The sequence below is a fragment of the Martes martes genome (assembly GCF_963455335.1).
Source record: "Martes martes genome assembly, chromosome: 6".
Lineage (NCBI taxonomy): Eukaryota > Metazoa > Chordata > Mammalia > Carnivora > Mustelidae > Martes > Martes martes.
Window position 1 is genome coordinate 37,042,224 of NC_137893.1, and position 16,167 is coordinate 37,058,390.

The 16,167-nt window shown below is 36.2% G+C and overlaps 1 pseudogene across 1 annotated transcript; it reads right to left on the reverse strand.

Annotated features, from left to right (window-relative positions):
• Positions 1-5,384: 5,384 nt before the first annotated feature.
• LOC308344294 (activator of 90 kDa heat shock protein ATPase homolog 2-like) lies at positions 5,385-6,331 on the reverse strand (annotated as a pseudogene). Its single transcript has one exon. The product of its transcript is annotated as an activator of 90 kDa heat shock protein ATPase homolog 2-like (transcript).
• Between the last annotated feature and the right edge of the window lie 9,836 nt (positions 6,332-16,167).

Genomic DNA, 16,167 nt, shown 5'->3' on the forward strand with positions numbered 1-16,167 from the left:
CTTGCAGGTTTCTAACGCACTGCATTCCCTGGTAATACTTTCTCAATTAGGTATTTTGGTTGTGGGGAGCAAAAATAGCTCTAGCTAATAAAAAGAGAAAATAAATTTGTTGAAAGAATGTTGGATAGCTCACAGAATTAGCTGGCAGGATAGAAGACCTGCTAGGGAAATGGGCAGAAAATAACAAAAGCTTTGCAGGAGGAACCATAGCCAAGATTATGCTGAAGAAATGTACTTGTTTGGATGCCCTATAGGTATCACTGGCGCCTTTGTACAGATCTGCTGCTGGATACAACCAATGTTACACACACCAGAAAATGATAGATCATGAATCTAAAGGACGTAAATCCAAATCCAGATCACTAGTAAGTATCAGAAAGAATACAAAACAAACAGAAGAGAAACAAAAAGTCATTTCTGTAGTGATACATGGGAATACAATAAAGGCATTCAATATTTGAGATGAAATGCGAAGAATACTAAGAGACATTTGATTAATATGCAATCTTCATTCAATATCTTCCATTATAGTAAATAATCAGTTGTATGAGTCACTTTTTTCCTGTGATTGGTCCTTTATCTCTGCTATGAAAGTAATAATATCCATATGAGGATGTCATGAGGGAAAAATGAGTAATATATACAAAACACTTAGAGTAGTAACCAGCAGATAGTATGGACCTTACAGGTGTTAGTTAACTAGTAGCAGTAATACTGAGGTAAAAACAATATTAGAGCCACTTCAACTTTGAAGAAAATAAATACAAATATGTAAATACAAAGAGAAGAGAACAATTGGGGAATTATTACTACAGTTAATTTTAAAACTGGCATTGAAACAACTTGGTCAATTAGGTGTCTCCTGGTTTTCACCTTATAGTGAACAATTAAGTCATAATAATTAAATAAGTGTTTTTTTAACAGAATTTATACATTTGTCTTCAGATTAAAGTTTATTTATAAAAATAACTACTATTCTGGGAATAAAAAAATTGGTTGAGCATATCTAATAGAAAGATGGTCAATAGTATATTTGATGATAAAATATTAGTGGTACTCCATTAAAGTGAGAAACAAGGTGGCAGTATTTACTACTACTTGAGTTCCTAGTTAATGTAATTACACAAAAAAATACATACATGAGGTACTTGAATGGTAAGAAAAAAAATCTCTTACAAAAAACATGGTTGTCTATCTCCAAATAATAAGAGAATTAATAAACCAAATTTTAAAAATTAGCCCTAACAAAAGAGTTCTAAAAAATTATTGAGTATATCAGAAAAAAAAAAATAACTTGATGGCATTTCCATTCTTACACATATGCTATAACTACTAGTAAGTGCAATGGAAATATATAATAGAAAATATCACGCAAAATAGAAGACAAATTTCACTCATGGTAGTAGCAAAACCTATATGGCTCCTACAGATTAATCTGATGAGGACTACTATTAATTAATTAGTTAAGAAAAGGGGAAAAAAACTTTCCTGAAGACAATGGTTTTCCTGGATGATCAGCTTTAATCTTCATTCTTAATTCTTCTTAACTGTTAATTCTCCAAATTAGTAGGTTTAAAAGAATGCCAAGTCAAATTTATTTATTTATTTATTTATTTATTTATAAACAGAGAGTGTTCTTTTAAAAATTTTTATTTATTTATCTAACAGAAAGAGAGTGAGCACAAGCAGGTGGAGTAGCAGGTAGAGGGAGAGGGAGAAGCAGGCTCCTTGCAGAGTAAGGAGCCTGACATGGGGCTCAGTCCCAGGATCCTGGGATCATGATCTAAGCTGAAGGCAGTTGCTTAACCAACTGAGCCATCCAGGTGCCCCAGTCAACTTTACTTTTTAAAATTAAACTTTATCAAATGATTCTAAATGTTTTTTTTTATTTGATTTTTGCATGTTGGCTTTATGCTTTGTTTTATTTTTGTTTTTCCTTGAACAGGATTTCTCAAATAAGGTATTGTTGACATTTTGATTAAAATAATTTTTTGTTCAATAGCACTGTCTCATTTATTGGAATATGTTAACATTTCTCACCTTTACTTAGTAAAAGCAAAAATAAGCAAAGGCACACCTTCAGTCATTGTGACACCCTAAATTATCCCCATACCTTTCAAATATTCCCCAATCATATGAAGCAACATGAAATTAAGGATTAGTGATGTGGAAAATATCAAATTGCACTATGAACCAAATAAGCAAAACACTGTAGTACACAGAAATAGACAAATATATCAGTAAAACAAAATAAGAAGCATAAAATATATTTGTGTATGTATACAAATTTGCTTGTTGTAAGCATGATTTTAAAATCATTGAGGAAAAAATGGACAATATAGAATAAGGTCAGAAACAAAACCCATTTCTAAATAAGACATGGGGTGGGGTACTAGAGTTGCTCAGTCAGGTAAGCATCTGCCTTCAGCTGAGGTCATGATCTCAGGGTCCTGGGATCAAGCCCCACATCAGGCTCCCTGCTTGGCAGGAAGTGTGCTTCTCGCTCTCCCTCTGCCTCTCCTCACCGCTTATGCTTTCTCTTTTGTTCACTCTTTCTCTCTCTCTTTCCAATAAATAAAGTCTTAAAAAAATTAAAAATAAATAAATAAATAATGCATGGGTCAAAGAAAATATCTCAAGACACATTTCAAAATATCTTGAACTAAATGAAAGTACAATTTATCAAAAGTTGTGAGATGCAGTGAAAGCAGTAAGTAGAGGGAAATATATATTATTAAATAAATGTACTAGAAAAGAGGAGAGATCTGTCAATAATCTATGTTTTCAACTTAGAAACTAGATAGAGATTGGACAGTAAAAGGATAATAAAGTAAATTAGATACTATGAAAAACTCAATGCTTACACATTTTATAACCTAGATGAAGTGGATCAATTCCTTAAAAAAATATAATCTGCCAAATTCACACAAGAAGAAATATACAATCTGAATATGCCTGTATCTGTTAACTAAATTGAACCAATAATTAACAATCTCTGAAAACAGAAAGTGAATTCTACCAAATATTTAAGGAATAATTTATACCAATTCTCTGAAAACTCTTTTTAGAAGACAGAAGCAGAAGGAATACAACATAACTCATTCTATAAGACCATTATTAGACTAATGCCAATACCAAACAAAGCTATTACATGAAAAGAAAACTAAAATCAGTATCTTTCATGAACACAGACGCTAAAATCCCCAACTAAAATATTAACAAACTGAATTCAACAATGTACAAAAAAGCATTATGCAACATGACCAAGTGAGATTTACACCAGATATGCAATGTTGATCCAACATTCAAAAACTAATTGATGTAATTCATCACATCAATAGGCTAAAAAAGAAAGATCACATGATCATATTAAAAAAAAAAAAAAAAAGCATTTGGCAAAATCCAGCAACCATTCGTGATAAAACTCTCAGGAAAAAGAAGATAAACTAAAAAAATACAGATTGAAAATGAAGAAATAGATGACATAGAGGACAAGATCATCTATGTAGGAAATCCAAAGAATTGACCAAGCAAAACAAAACAAAACAAAACAAAACAAAAACCCTCCTGGAGCTAATAAGTGATTATAACAAGGTTGCAAGACACAAGGCAATGTATGGAACTCTTTCACACACAACCCCTCTCTGTTGGCTGCTTTTGCACTAGCCCCTTGGGTGTTTGAACTTCCTATGTGAGAACAGATCTCTGAGTTCTATAAATTTGAGGTAACTGATGAGTGTCAATGTGTGGGATGACTACATCTGAGGGCAGGAGTCAACAGCACAGAAAATATCCCAGTCATGAATTTTTACACAGATGTAAATTTGGAGATTTAAAGAAATTCTGAAATGACTATTCCCATTAAGGGACCAGAGAAGTTTATAGTAGAGTCATGGATGGATTATTCCTAGTCCAAGAATGCCTGGGAACTTTGGCAGTTTACCTCAGAGACCATCTGGTTTTGTTCATGACCTTGGGAGCATTCTAAACTGATCCCCACTTCAACAAAACCTCATTACCTCATTTCACACAGAATCTTCTGACTGTGCTGGGTCCAAGGCTGGTTCTTCTATGACTATTTCCAACCCTCAAGGGAGCACCAGAACTGCTCTGCACAGACTGAGATTTTATGGTTATGCTGAAACTCTGAAGAACAGCCAATGGCTTCATTTCATAGATTTTTGTAAAAAAATAAAATAAAATAAATAAATGCTTTTTGTAAAGGTTCTTCACTCTTGCAGGAAAGCAAGAGTGAAGTTTGATAGTGATTGCTGTTGATCTTACAAGTGAAGCCCACACTAGTACTAGCAATAAACCTAGGGGCATGACATGGGTCTCTCTCCTTTCCCAGGCTGGTCCATTTTGTTGTTTTTGAATCCTTTCCTTTTCAAAGCTAATATATTATCTATATCCACCCTGTATTAACAGAATAGGGAGAATGAAGTGGTTATTTTAAAATTATAGTTCGAACTTTTGAAGATTTTCTGTAATGGATGGTCTGATTCATTTGTGGGTCTAATTTCAAAATGTAAACAAAGATGACTATTACAGTTCTAAAGTATTAATAATTTGGTAAATACTTTGCTTAACTTTTTTTCCTGTCTTTTTAGCAAAACAATTTGAGTAGATAATAGGTACATTGCTCTTTTCAAGAAAACATAGTAAGAGGTCAATTAGAAATTCTCTACTAAAATGTAAAACCATGAAAAATGTGTTCTTTTTTAAAGATTTTATTTATTTATTTAACAAGGGAGAGATCACAAGTAGGCAGAGAGGCAGGCGGGAGTGGAGGAAAAGCAGGCCCCCTGCTGAGCAGAGAGCTCAATGTGGGGCTCGATCCCAGGACCCTGAGACCATGACCGAGCCGAAGGCAAAGGCTTTAACCCACTGAGCCACACAGGCGCCCCATGAAAAATATATTTTAAGGTTTTCACTTTGAGTTTTGTTTTGTTTAATTTTTGGTTTTTGGGTTTTTTGTTTTGGTTTGATTTTTCATATTGTTGGTTTTTCAATAAAGAAATAAAATCACCATGCAATTTGTTACCTGAATTAAAATCACAGGTGAAAGTAAACTGGCTCAGACAAACTTTAGCTTGGGAAACTTCAATTATCTGTACTCAGGGGTTCAACCTGTTCCCAGAGGAGCATCTATGGGAGGTAAGTTTAATACCTGATTTCAGGTTTCTTTTCTTTTCTTTTAACTCAGTGCAGAATCTAGTTACAGTAAAGATTGCAACAATGCATTAAATTTCCTATAAGTTCATGGATTTCATCCAATATAAATTAATCTTTTTTGTTTTCTCTTTAAAAAATAACAATAGGGAACAAGTAAACTTGATGTGTTTTCTGCTTACAGAAGGTAATGCCCTTGTAAAATCTTCCAATTAGGTGTTTAAGGTGGTCAGCTGCAATAAACCTTTTATTTCTTCAAAACGCTGGCTTCTGCTAACAGAATTTCATGTTCTCTTCTTTAGAGACAGAAACTCCTTTATGTTTCAACTGTAATTCCATTTGCCCTGAAGCAGACACAAAATTCAGTGCAACTGTTGCATAGTGTTCTTCTAGCTAGTTCCTACATCTCCATTTCATGATGATCTTTTTATTTGTTAACAATTTCACATATTCACTGGTGATGTGTCAATCAAACATCTGGAATTTCCCTCCCTTTTCAGAAAATTTTTGCACCAGATCTTTCCCAGTGAAGATTCTGCACAGCTGTTTCACAGCTGTGCTGAACAGTTCCATCATGAGTAGTGCCACAGTGGGAATCCTATTCCCAATGCCACTGGAGATGAGGCTTGCGAGGTATTCTCACTCAGTTTCCTTTTAGCAGTCAATTCCTGGGTTGCCAAAGTTTTCAATGGCAAAACCATTTCCCTTGTAAATCCTGTCTTATATGGCTTCAGGTAATCTCCAGGGACTTCCCTGACTTGGTGGAGCCTAAATTTTTTTTTAATATCCTTCACTATATCCTCGTCACCTTTCTTTTGGCTCAAATCCACCTCAGTGTCATCTACTTCATTTTCTTCAGAGAAATTGGCTATTTCAATCTATCCTTTGTACTTCACACCAGATTCCTTAATTGTACCTTTCCAGCCAAGTTTGGTGTTCCACTGACAGAAGAAAATTGGCTTTCCTTTGTGGCAGCTGCTGGAACACCTGCCTTTTATGCTTCTTGCATTCTCTACAACAACGTCCACCAGGATCTCACAGAGCTTCCCCTTGGACTGGCTGGGGAAAACCCATTCTGTCCAGTGCCAGATATTCATGTTGGTCCAAACTCCTGCTCTTCCACAAACCAGGGTGAGTCTCCTTGGCCCCACTTGACCATGTCTCCATGGGCACCAGGCCTCTTTAAGGCTCAACATATGAACTATCCTGAGTAATGCTTCACACATTTGAGAAGAATGTGTGTTTTGTTGATTTTGGTTGGAATGTTTTGTGTATGTCTTAGGTTCATCTGGTCTAATGCTCAAAGTTTAATGTTTTCTTATTGATTTTTTGTCTGGTTATTCTACCAGTTATTGAAAGTGGGACATCAGGGACACCTGGATGGATCAGTCCATTGAGAAGCCAACTATTGATTTCAGCTGGGGTCATGATCCCAGGGTCCTAAGATCAAGTCCCATACCAGGTTCCACACTCAGCAGGGAGTCTGCTTGAAATGCTCTCTCTTCTCCCTCTGTGCCTCTCCCCCATTCTTTCTCTCTCTCTCTCTCTCTCTCTGTCTCTAATAAATAAATAAATAAATAAATAAATAAATAAATATTTAAAAAGAAAAAAAGTGGAATATCAAAGTTCCCTACTATTATTATATTACTGTTTATTTATCCCCAGATCTGTTGCTATTTTCTTTATATATTTAGGTGGTCTGATGTTAGGTGCATAAATATTTACAAATGTTATATCCTCTTGCTGGGTTTACCCCTTTATCAGTATATAATGACCTTTGTTTCTTATTACACTCTTTATCTTAAAGTCTATTTTGTCTAATGATTGTCACCTCTGACCCCCTTTGGGTTTCCTTTTGCATGGAATATCTTTTTTCATCCCTTCACTTTCAGTCTGTGTATCTATAAACCTGAAATGGGTTTCTTTTAGGCAGCATATAGTTGGGTGTTATTTTATTTATCCACTCAGCCTTTCTATGTCTTTTGATTGGAGAAACTAGACCATTTACATTTAAAGCAATTATTGATAAGTACAGACTTACTATTGCCATTTTAAAAATTATTTTGTGCCTATTCTTTAATCCCTTTGTTCCTTTCCTTTCTTCTTCTTCTCTTCCTTTGTGATGTGTTGATTCTCTATACTCATATGCCTAGATTCCTTTCTGTTTATCTTTTGCGAATCTACCATAGCCTTTGCTTTGTAGTTACCGAGAGACTTACAGAATACATCTTTTACTTATTTTTTTTGCAATATAATTTGCAGTATAATTGACATATACTATATTAATTTCAAGTGTACAACATAGTGACTTGAGAGTTATATACATTATGAAATGTTAACCACAATAGGTATAGTTATTTTTCACCCAAAAGTTATGATATTACTGACTGTATTTCCTATGATTTAGTTACTTGTTTATTTTTGAGATTTTATTTATTTATTTAGAGACAGAGAGAAAGCATGCAAACAGTGGAGGTGAGGGAGAGAGAGAATCTTAAGCAGACTCTGCACTTACCATGGAGTCTGACATGGGACTCCATCCCATGATCCTGAGATCATGACCTGAGCCAAAATCAAGAGTCCAATGCTTAACTGACTATGCCACATAGGCACCCTTCCATGACTTATTTATTTTGTAATTGGAAATTTTTACCTTTTAATCCCCTTCAACCTATTTCACCCATCCCTCTACCTACCTCTTCTCAGCAACCACTAGTTTATTCTGTGTATTTAAAGATCTTGTATTTACAACAGTCTAGTTTAAATGATAACAACTTAACATTGAATACATAATAAAGCTCTACATTTTAACTCTGTCATCCTCCAACACATATATAAATGTTTTTGATGTTATAATTTACATCTTTTTACCTTGTGTATCCATTAACAAATTATTACAGCTATATAGTTTTTAATACTCTTGTCTTTTAATGATCATACAAAGTAGTGATTAATTTACTCCATCAAAATTTTAATCAGAGTCCATTTTATTTTCACAGTAAAATAATTGAGCGCAATTAAATAATGTAACTGTTCAGTTTTCACCTGTATTTTTATATAGATCATTTAAAGATTTTATTGAGTAAATCATTTTGCAAGATTAATGAACTATGATTTCTGATCAATATACATTGACAGCTAAGTATGACTGCTCTGTACTCAATGATACATATAAACATGGATTCCATAATTTGAAGCCTTTTTAAGGTATTTCTTTAACTTTTTAAAATTATTTTTCATAATAAACTATTATTGAGAGACTTAGCTATAAAGTTAAGATATTTGGGACACCGGGGTGACTCAGTTGGGTGAGTGTCTTCCTTCAGCTCAGGCCATGATCCCAGGGTCCTGGGATCGAGTCCCACACTGGGCTCCCCCTGCTCTGTGGGGAACCTGCTTCTCCCTCTCCCTCTGCTTGCCACTCCCCCTGCTTGGGCTCTCCCTCTTTTTCTCTGTCAAATAAAATCTTTAAAAAATGTTGAGATATGGAATTTACCATTGGGGTTATAATGGACTGAATGTGAGATTCTGAAAAAGGTGATGTTTCATGCTAAACCACCCACAATGATGCAGGGCCCTTTCAAAAGAAACAGCTTGTATTTGCAGGGCAGTTTCCCAGGTTGGATTTGCACTCTGTGACTCAGGATTCTTGATAAAGATAACTTTCCAATGTGGGAAAGTGTAACAGAAAACATTTCTAAATAACATGTTCTAACAAATTGAGTTAACTGAATTGCGTGCCTCATCTTTCTTTTTCAAATCAATTTTAGATTTATTTCTTTACAGAATCCTGGACTGTGTTTAGGTGTTTCTCAAGGACGTGCAGAGATCTTGATGAAGAACTTGGACTCCAAGGTCAAAGAGAAGTTGGCCTAAGCCCTGATAATATCATTTAAATGGTTTCCGAGTTCAGGAAAGTTACATAACCTTTTAAACCTGCATTTCCTCATGTATGTAACTGAGATAATAGTTAATAGCACTTGTCTCATAGGCTTGCGGTGAGAGTTGAATAAGAAATTCCTTATAAATGTTTATCTTATGCATGATACATGGAAAAGACTGAATAAATGTTAGCTCATAAAACTATTATTTATTTGATAGTGTGACTTTCTTCAGTGGTTTTCCTAGAGATGTAACAATTAAAATCAGACTGGACCCATATTCCTAGAATTCAAAGTCAATTCCATACACTCACATCTACACAAAGCTACTGATAGAACTGTATTCCAAAGTTGCAATTCAGAACAAATCTGCTTTGTTGTGTACTTGACAATGTACACATATCTATAGAAATGTGTTTCCACAGTCCTACTCTCTAGATGTGTTTAGCTTCTGTAACACAGATACAAATAAACTTAGATTTTGTTGCAAGATAAATTACACAGGCAGCATGATTCAAGGCAATTGTAGTAGGTGGCTTCTGAGAAAGCTAAGCACAAGTGACCTCTATTTCATTATGGGGTTATGCTAGAGGTTTTAAGAAGACTAAGTCTTGATAATATTAAACTTCCGCACTGTTCCTTTGAGTTCTCGGTTTCAAGGCAGATCCAGATGGAAATATCAAGAAGGAAGTGCCCATTCTTATGTGTATACCCTGCTTGAGACCATTGACCATACAGAGATATTTGTTCTTGAGAAAAAAAAACTGGCCTTATTCAATATCTCTAGCACATTACATGTGTGCATTTCTAAAAAGGGAAAATGAAACCTGGCGGCAAAGCATAATTATAAATGGTAATCATTACATTTTCATCATATTTATGCAATAAATAAGTCTGTCAAAACTAGAGTTTGGGATTTGTAGTATGCTTCCCTCCTGTACTAATATAATTTATTTTGCTCCTCTGCTAATGAGCCTGGCTTTAGATAGTCATGATCATCAGTCTCAAATAAAAATTAAAAGACAGTATATTACATTTCTCCTTCTGTTCCTTCTGCATATTACATTGCTCCATAAGCTCATCGATGCTGGAATTCTCTCTCTCCTTCGGAACAATTTTCCTCCATGGTATGATGCTATGAATATTTATGGTACAATAAAAATAATATAATAATAGGCATTTCCTAAACTTGTGCTGCGTATATCTTCAGACAGGAGCTGGGAGGGCTATATCTGTTACCTCCCACTGGAGAAGATCTTTATGTCCTGTGAAATAGCTGGCTGTCCCAAAGACCTTCACTACCATGTGAGTTAAATGGCTTCTGTACTGAAAAATTCTGAGAGGAATTTTTTCTTCTTCCATATATATATTTTTGACTACCATCATCTCTGAAACATTGCCAGATTTTTCTTACATTGAGTAGGCTTCAATTGATATCCTTATTCATCCTTCCTATGTCAACTACTACAATTCATTCTTTTATAGCCACCTTAAATCTTTAGTCTCTAAAATTCCAGGGTCCAGAATACTCTGAGCAGACTATTATCTTGCTCAGTGAAGCGAGACTGCTTTACCCTCACTCCTCCTCCATCACCTTAACTGACTGGATTTCTTTTCATTTATAAATTTAACTCGAATTGTTTTCTTTTTTCAAATATTTGCCAAACTTTCTCATTCCAGCCTATTTCCTCAGCCTGATATCTGCTTAGCTACACATAATGCTCCTAATTCTGTGACTTTCAACATTGCCACATATCAATCTCCCATTTATTCTCCACCGTTGTTCCTCTTATCTAGATTATGAATATGGCTAGAATTCATTCCATTTCCTATTAATGATTACTAAAAAAAAAAAAAAATCAGAGTTTTTTTTTATCGTATCAGCTATTAAAGAAATTCTGAGATTCACCTCAAATGAACATCCTGATATTTTTATTATAAAATTTCAGGGAGTTGTTTTAAAGCTGTAAGACACCTCAAAAACACTACTTTAACATTTGTTGTGTACGTGTGAGTGTGGAAAAGAGACAGAGAGAGATGGAGACAGAGACAAAGATAGAGACAGCATGCACTTTAATATATATTTTCCAGGTAGGGTTGGGAGACAATTCTTCATGGGTCTCTGACATTTCTGGATGTCTTCTGAGCAGAGGCTTGGGCCTTTGTTCTGGATTCTTATTTCAAGGATGTTAGCATAGCAAATAGCCTCAGAATCTAGAGGTAATTCTTTCCTTTGGAGCAAGAGCGGTTGTTTGTTTGGTTGTTTGTTTTGTGGTGGAGTTTTGTTTTGTTTTGCTTTGTTGTTTCTTGGTTGGTTTTTGTTGATTTTTATTGTTATTGTCATTAATACTATTGTCCAGATAACAAAAATATCTTTGGGTAAAAATCAGGCATGCTTTCTACCTATTAGAAAGGTGTTGGTTTCTCTAACTCATGTTTTCTCCCTTGTATTGTAATCCACTACATATACAGATATCATGTGAAGCTCTTCATGTTACCCTATGGGAACTGGAACTTGAGGAACCAGCATAAACAGTGATACTTGGGCTAGAACAGTCACTGGAGATAATAAAGTCCTTTGTTTTTTATCTAAGAGATTGATTGGCTGATTTATTGTCTTCTGCGAGCATCCATGAAACAGAGGCAGAATAATTTGTTAGGTGAAATCTCAAACCTTTCCATTTTTTCTGAGAGATGGAATGATGATGGAGATGTAGCTTTCTGCAGGAGGAAAGATTAGGATCTCATTGGCCAATTAATAGAAGTAGAAGAAAGTTCATGTATGGTCAAGTAGGTAAGTAGAGTCCTCTCCTATTACCTATTAATTAAGAGGAATTGAGGAGATGGTTTCGGGCAAAGCACTAGGACATAAATATAAAGACAACTATTTATATGACACTCTCGGTGTTGTTAATTCTCTTGTAAGAGGTGAAATTGGGCTCCCATCTGGTGATCATCCACAGGTCTGTGGCTTTGCAAAAACCGGTACTAAGATTTGTCCTGGGGTTTGATGGCAGAAAGTTCTACCTGCCTTTCATTCAAAAGAGATATTCTGAGGAAGAATAGAGGGAAATTTATGACCACTGTGGGCTGAAATCAGGCAAAATATTAGAATTTTTGTTAGTTGACTTGGGAGAAGAAACATGTGGGGTATAATGCTTGACTTTAGGCACATATAGCTGCTAAGGAAGAATGGCCATAGATGGGTTGTCTTATGTCTTAGTTCCTTCTGCAGTGTAGCATGCCAACCCTAGATCCTTTCAGAGATGACAATAAATGGCATCAGGATTTTGCAGTGAGTCCTGGCTACTATGAGGGAACTTTGGCCTTTTAAGGGAGATTTCCATGGGAAAGAAAAACTCCTTTGAGAAACCACTGATGAGGCATTGACTAGTATTGGGGCTCTGACTGCCCTGGATGAGCTTTATAATGCTGATGAAAATGACCCACTAATGAATGAGAAATGGACCCAAAGAAATCTGGATAAACTTGTTTAACAAGCCATACCACCTTGGAAAACTTCCTTAGGCCTTATGTAGAAACCCTGCAAGAATTTGAGTTGCTGTTTTGATAATGGGACTGCAGATGCCCTAGGTTAAGGTAAAATCTGTGAGGGGGGAAAAAAAAAAAAAAGGCACCACTGTGTGTGTCAAATACAAGTAAGTCAAAGGAAGTAAATCCCACAACCACAAACAGAAAGCAATGTGACAATGGCAGTTGAACGAAGGGGTCCCCAAATCTAAAATATAAGGCATCAGAATGGTCTGTCTGCTCATACAAGGCTTTGGGTGGACTGAAAACATAAAAGGTTCATTAGGTTGAGCTGCATGCTGCAGCCACTCTATTCAAATTTGAAAACAAGTGTGCCTTGCCCTCTAATTCCTCTATGCTGATTCCTCTATATACACTGCCCTGACTTAAGCCATTTTGAGAAAGATGATTTTGAATGAGTTCTAGGTGTCCCTGACCCCAAAGACCACGTGCAACCATCTAAGTAAGCTGGCAGATTTGGAATAACAAAGAAACTAAAACTTATATAATTCTGTTGAAGAAAGGTACCCAACTCACAGTCCTATCTGGTTCTGCAAGTGTAGGGGTATCCAGATTCAGGTATTAAAATTTGGGCCAGGTACACATTAGAGAAGAAGAGCTAAGATATCCTCATGATGGGGCTTTTTGGACAGATTCAATGTAATGTGATTTTTATTGATGAATGTATAGTAATATAAATTAATGTTTTATACACATGTTGTGCTGTGAATACTTACAAAATCCAGAGTGGATTCTCCCAGTCAGGAAGAGTAATGTATAGGACATTGCTAGTAGTACATGTAAATCACTTCCCAATATATCTGCCTATCTGATAGTGCCTATCCTACTCAGAGTGGTCCAACAGAAACATTATACAATCCAAGGAGGACAAATGAAAATCACAGCTTTGGTTAAATCTTAAAGGTAGCAAGAGTAGGTTGCAATATTAACACAACAACCCCAACCCTACTAGGTATGGCCAATGAAAAATAATAATGAAAGTTGGGGATTTACAATGGATTATTGTCAGTTGGATCCACTTTATCTGCTGTAGTCCTATAAATGAATCCATTTCACAGACTGATGACACTAGATATGTTGAGCACTGCAAATACCTTCTTTTATGTCCCACTGGCACCCAAGGACAAAGACCAATGTGCTTCATATACTAAGGCCTTTAATAATACATTTGCAGTACTTCCCCAGTGGTACATAAGTTCCCCTGTCGTTTGCTACCAGGAGTTGAGCCAGAGTAACACTAATGCCTCTAACTTCTAATGTCTGAAGTTTTCACTAAATAGATGACTTGTACATTGGCAAGTCAGAAGCTTCCATGTCAATGGCCTTGACTGCACTGTTCTTACATTTCTATAATCAAGAGTGGCTGATAAATCCCAACATAATTTAGAAGACTACGACCAAAGTCTGTCTTGGGCCTGTGTAAGTTTATATCAAAACTCTCAAACCTCTAGCAGTCAAGGAAAAACTACTGTCACTTTGCTATTCCCCAAAGAGAGATCCAACAATTTATTGAACTCTTTGGGTACTGGAAACAAGTGGGCATTCTACTTGGAACATGATATTGGCTAGTCCACAAATAAGCATCCTTTGAATGGGATCCAGACCAAAAGTGTGTTTTGGAAGCTCTCCAGTGAGCTCTGCCTGCTCTCGAAACTACTGTCCTCTCTAAGCTGCAAGTCTTTCTGACTGATAATTTTGCTGTTTGGAGTATCTGGTAGGGGGAGGCACCCTACATTCAGTGATGCTCTTAGAAGTTTTGGATTTGTTGCCTCTGTGACACAGTTACCAGATAAACACCTTTTGAAAATCAGCTATCAGCTTGCTATGAAACACTAGTCAAAACAGCATACCTCACCTTGAAGGCTCTATAACTTTTCAGCCTAATAATACCATCTGGTGTTGGGTTGACTTGGATTCAGTGACTAACAGTGGTTAACAAGGAAAGGTTCAACGATCCTCTCTTGTCAAGAAGAAATGGTGTATTAGAGAATGGTGCTGACCTGGCCTGTATAGGCCCCTATAAGGCCCCTACTTCACATGAAAAGAAAAAAAAAATGATAATCATTTCTTTGGGGAAATCTTTATCTTCCTCTCCACCAATCGAAGCAAAGTTGTTGGCACAAAAAGATCCTTGATTCACAGAGGTTGCCCTAAGTGCCTAGGCTCGGTTCCCTGATATTTCCTCTAAACTGACCCTTAATTGTGTCCACTGGACTACTGCAGCTGTGCAACCACACCAGCTGTGCAGAACATAACATGGACATAATTGTTCAATTCAGTAAACCAACACTTTCCTTGAAACTCATTTTTTGTTTACTGCCTCTTGAGCTGTTGCCACTAGTAGTCTAGACTATTTATTCTGCCACCTGGTAAACTAGAGCCTGGCAGATTAGAGACACCTCTCTTTAGATCACCAACTGGGGAAACAAATCGTACTGCCTATTGAACCATCTGGGCCAGTCATGGAGATGCTTATAGTGAACAGTGAGGGCCTGTTCTTTGATGAAATGGAGTCGAATCAGTCTGCTCTACTGTCTAGACTGCCACTACTCCTGTCTAGACTTACCACCCACCAGATATGGCAACACATCCATCACCATAGATTAAGCACAAAGTAAAAGACAATAGGTTTATAACACACATTCTACCACTGCTCACCAGACATGTGAATCTTACCATAAGTGGATGTTTGTCTTGTGGTATGAGAAACCACATCACATTGAGGGTTGCGCTCACCTGCTCACGGCATAGTGACTAAGCCAAACTATGGACCCCTCTCAGGAGGATCAGCAGTGCTTACAGCTCTCGACAATTTTCAGATTATAGTGTTGCTGTTCCATGTCTGATCAGCATAGTCGAACACACCTCTGTGGCTCTTTAAACTAGTCTATGCCATGTGTTCAGCTTTGTGGAGCATGTACAGCCTAACACTGGTACATATTTTATCTGAAAGTCACATGACAATGAGCTAATAATCAAGTCACTCAATGGACTTCCTATAATGACTACAACCATTTGGTATTGTACAACATTGGAATCACCTCAAAAATTGACCCAGAAAGGTTTCTGGCTATACTTCCCTTAATTCTTCCTCTTCTACACACTGCAGTAAATCAGTTTGACCACTAAATAAAGCTTTCTCCACGGGGCGCCTGGGTGGCTCAGTGGGTTAAAGCCTCTGCCTTCAGCTCGGGTCATGATCTCAGGGTCCTGGGATCGTGCCCCACATTGGGCTCTCTGCTCAGCAGGGAGCCTGCTTCTCCCTCTCTCTCTCTGCCTGCCTCTACCTACTGTGATCTCTATCTGTCAAATAAATAAATAAAATCTTAAAAAAATAAATAAATAAAGCTTTCTCCAGAAAAAGTCATCTCTTTTCAGTCACTTATTGCAAAAAGGATAAAGTGATTTTATATAGATATAGACATGGATACAGACATAGATAAATATAGATAGATAGATAGATAGATAGATAGATATAGATATAGATGATATAGATATAGATATAGATGATATAGATATAGATATAGATAATCTACTTTGAAATTTTGGGATTCTGCCTTGA